The sequence below is a fragment of the Nicotiana tomentosiformis genome, chromosome 1 (assembly GCF_000390325.3).
Source record: "Nicotiana tomentosiformis chromosome 1, ASM39032v3, whole genome shotgun sequence".
NCBI classification, from domain to species: Eukaryota; Viridiplantae; Streptophyta; class Magnoliopsida; order Solanales; family Solanaceae; genus Nicotiana; species Nicotiana tomentosiformis.
In genome coordinates, this window is record NC_090812.1 from 86353166 (window position 1) to 86358165 (window position 5000).

Sequence of the window (5000 nt, forward strand, 5' to 3'; positions counted from 1 at the left end):
GTACAGTGCCCAATAAATTATTGGGGGTTCTTTTAATGGTTTCAGTACCTGCGGGATTATTAACAGTACCTTTTTTAGAGAATGTTAATAAATTCCAAAATCCATTTCGCCGTCCAGTAGCGACGACTGTCTTTTTGATTGGTACCGCAGTCGCCCTTTGGTTGGGCATTGGTGCAACATTACCTATTGATAAATCCCTAACTTTAGGTCTTTTTTAAATTTTTAAATTGATTCAATTGTGAAATAACACGACATGTGTATCTAGGGAATAGTTTCTTCAAAGCGAATTCTCCCTAGATACATCTATTCAATTTAATTCTGAATTTATTTCGAATATATGATATATTAATTGTGCTAAAGATTTTCAATCTATTTTCACTAAGTAAGTCCAATAGATTTAAAACTCATTTTTTGCTAAATCAATTACGAAATATTTTTCTAAAATGCCCAATATCTGTTTTACATCTTCGCTACGAAAATGTTCAATTTTCATAAGATCTTCTTGGCTGTTATTCAAAAGGTCCAACAATGTATATATATTGGACATTTTGAGGCAATTATAGATCCTGGAAGGCAATTCTGATTGGTCAATAAAAATCGATTTCAATGCTATTTTTTTTTGTTTTTTATGAGTTTAGCCAATTTATCATGAAAGGTAAAAGGGGATAAAGGAACCGTGTGTTGATTGTCCTGTAAATATAAGTTGTCTTCCTCTATATGTAAAAAGGGAATAAATAAATCAATTAAATTTCGGGATGCTTCATGAAGTGCTTCTTTCGGAGTTAAACTTCCGTTTGTCCATATTTCGAGAAAAAGTATCTCTTGTTTTTCATTCCCATTCCCATAAGAATGAATACTATGATTCGCGTTTCGAACAGGCATGAATACAGCATCTATAGGATAACTTCCATCTTGAAAGTTATGTGGCGTTTTTATAAGATATCCACGATTTCTCTTTATTTGTAATCCAATACAAAAATCAATTGTTTCCGTTAAACTGGCTATATGTTGTGTATTATCAACGATTTCTACATAAGGCGGCAAGATGATATCTTGAGCAGTTACATATCCAGGACCCTTGACACAAATAGACGCGTCAGAAGTTCCATATAGATTACTTCTTAATACAATTTCTTTCAAATTCATTAAAATTTCATGTACCGATTCTTGAATGCCCATTATGGTAGAATACTCATGTGGGACTTTCTCAGATTTTACACGTGTGATACATGTTCCTTCTATTTCTCCAAGTAAAGCTCTTCGCATCGCAATGCCTATTGTGTCGGCTTGGCCTTTCATAAGTGGAGACAGAATAAAGCGTCCATAATAAAGGCGTTTACTGTCTGTTCTTGATTCAACACACTTCCACTTTAGTGTCCGAGTAGATACTGTTACTTTCTCTCGAACCATAGTACTATTATTTGATTAGATCGTCGAATCTTTTATTTCTCTTGAGATTTCTTCAATGTTCAGTTCTACACACGTCTTTTTTTCGGAGGTCTACAGCCATTATGTGGCATAGGAGTTACATCCCGTACGAAAGTTAATAGTATACCACTTCGACGAATAGCTCGTAATGCTGCATCTCTTCCGAGACCGGGACCTTTTATCATGACTTCAGCTCGTTGCATACCTTGATCCACTACTGTACGGATAGCGTTTGCTACTGCGGTTTGAGCAGCAAACGGTGTTCCTCTTCTTGTACCTTTGAATCCAGAAGTACCGGCGGAGGACCAAGAAACTACTCGACCCCGTACATCTGTAACAGTGACAATGGTATTATTGAAACTTGCTTGAACATGAATAACTCCCTTTGGTATTCTACGTGCACCCTTACGTGAACCAATACGTCCATTCCTACGCGAACTAATTTTCGGTATAGCTTTTGCCATATTTTATCATCTCGTAAATATGAGTCAGAGATATATGGATATATCCATTTCATGTCAAAACAGATTCTTTATTTGTACATCGGCTCTTCTGGCAAGTCTTATTATCCCTGTCTTTGTTTATGTCTCGGGTTGGAACAAATTACTATAATTCGTCCCCGCCTACGGATTAGTCGACATTTTTCACAAATTTTACGAATGGAAGCTCTTATTTTCATATTTCTCATTCCTTACCTTAATTCTGAATCTATTTCTTGGAAGAAAATAAGTTTCTTGAAATTTTTCATCTCGAATTGTATTCCCACGAAAGGAATGGTGAAGTTGAAAAACTAATCCTTCAAATCTTTGTTGTGGAGTCGATAAATTATACGCCCTTTGGTTGAATCATAAGGACTTACTTCAATTTTGACTCTATCTCCTGACAGTATCCGTATAAAACTATGCCGGATCCTTCCTGAAACATAATTTATAATCAGATCTAAACGAACCCGGAATAGACCGTTGGGAAGCGATTCAGTAATTAAAGCTTTATGACTCCATTTTGGTTCTTAAAGTCCCCTTGAGGTATCAACTAATAAGAAAGATATTAGACAACCCCCCCCCCCCCCTTTTTTCTTTTTCACAAATAGGAAGTTTCGAATCCAATTTGGATATTAAAAGGATTACCAGATATAACACAAAATCTCTCCACCTATTCCTTCTAGTCGAGCCTCTCGGTCTGTCATTATACCTCGAGAAGTAGAAAGAATTACAATCCCCATTCCACCTAAAATTCGCGGAATTCGTTGATAATTAGAATAGATTCGTAGACCAGGTCGACTGATTCGTTTTAAATTTAAAATATTTCTATAGGGTCTTTTCCTATTCCTTCTATATCGCAGGGTTAAAACCAAAAAATATTTGTTGTTTTCTCGATGTTTTCTCACGTTTTCGATAAAACCTTCTCGTAAAAGTATTTGAACAATATTTTCGGTAATATTAGTAGATGCTATTCGAACCACCCTTTTTCGATCCATATCAGCATTTCGTATAGAAGTTATTATCTCAGCAATAGTGTCCCTACCCATGATGAACTAAAATTTTTGGGGCCTCCAAATTTGATATAATCAACGTGTTTTTTACTTATTTTTTTTTTTGAATATGATATGAATTATTAAAGATATATGCGTGAGACACAATCTACTAAATTAATCTATTTCTTTCAAATACCCCACTAGAAACAGATCACAATTTCATTTTATAATACCTCGGGAGCTAATGAAACTATTTTAGTAAAATTTAATTCTCTCAATTCCCGGGCGATTGCACCAAAAATTCGAGTTCCTTTTGGATTTCCTTCTTGATCAATAACAACTGCAGCATTGTCATCATATCGTATTATTATCCCGTTGTCACGTTTGAGTTCTTTACAGGTCCGCACAATTACAGCTCTGACTACTTCTGATCTTTCTAGGGGCATATTTGGTATGGCTTCTTTGATCACAGCAACAATAACGTCACCAATATGAGCATATCGACGATTGCTAGCTCCTATGATTCGAATACACATCAATTCTCGAGCCCCGCTGTTATCCGCTACATTTAAATGGGTCTGAGGTTGAATCATTTTTTTAATCCGTTCTTTGAATGCAAAGGGCGAAGAAAAAAAAAAAGAAATATTTTTGTCAAAAAAAAAAAGAAACATGCGGTTTTGTTTCATATCTAAGAACCCTTTCCACATTTTTTTCTATTACATTACGAAATAATGAATTGAGTTTGTATAGGCATTTTGGATGCTGCTAGTGAAATAGCCCTTCTGGCTATATTTTCTGTTACTCCACCCATTTCATAAAGTATTCGACCCGGTTTAACAACTGCTACCCAATATTCAGGGGATCCTTTTCCTGAACCCATACGTGTTTCTGCGGGTCTTAGTGTAACTGGTTTGTCTGGAAATATACGTACCCATATTTTTCCACCACGACGTGCATTTCGTGTCATTGCTCGTCGGCCTGCTTCTATTTGTCTAGATGTAATCCAAGCAGGTTCAAGTGCCTGAAGAGCATATTTACCGAAAGAAATATGATTACCTCGATGAGATATTCCCTTCATTCTTCCTCTATGTTGTTTACGGAATCTGGTTCTTTTGGGGTTATAGTTGATGGTTGTTTTTGAATTCCATCTCTACTACAGAACCGGACGTGAGAGTTTCTTCTCATCCAGCTCCTCGCGAATAAAAGGATTCAAAAAAATTTAATTTGAATTAAGCTAGAATAGTCAATCTTAAGTTAAGATATATATGTATTTACTGAGTAATACCTTGAACTTGGGATTCTTTGAGATTTCATTCAATCTATTAGTAATTTGTATAGCTTGTTTGAATAGATAACTAAACTTTTGAGTTTTATAAATAGAAATCTAAAAAAAAATTGTATTATTATACCAAATCCTTATTTTGTCCTTTATTGTATTGTCCTAAATTTTGCAATAAAAAAAGTTTTCGCGGGCGAATATTGACTCTTTCAATCCCTATTTCATTTATAGGGTTAACTCGTGACTTCTCAGATCTCCGAATACATGAATTAATCTCTGGTTCGTTCCGCCATCCCGACCAGTGAATCATTAAGATTCCTTTTTCAATAGAATCTTTTGCATTCACAAGTTCCGTCGTTCCCATCACTTCTTACTTAATGGTTAGGTCCGAATTCTACAATGGAGCTCAGAATAAAATTGGTTCTTGAGTCAATCTTCTCAGTCTTTGTTGGCTCGAAGCTCTTTATTTTTTGTTCTATTTCTATAAGAAGATTCATTTTATTATGGTATGAATGCGTATTGATGCTTTATTACACTGCCTTTTATGAGATTACTCATAGACCTTACATATTGGAATTTTATATCATTGGTATTCTTTTTCTCTCTTTCTCTCATCCTTCCATTTATCCACATCTTTTTTGTCTATTTTGCTGTACAACTTAGAATCAGATTTCCTTTTTTGTTTATGCAAAAGATTTCAGTTGCTATAAAGATATGACCTATATATCATATCTTGACTGGTTCTTTAGATCCAGATAATGCGAAGTGATGGGTTGGTTATTAGTTCTATAGTTTTTAGTTCATACTATGTGGGTTGGT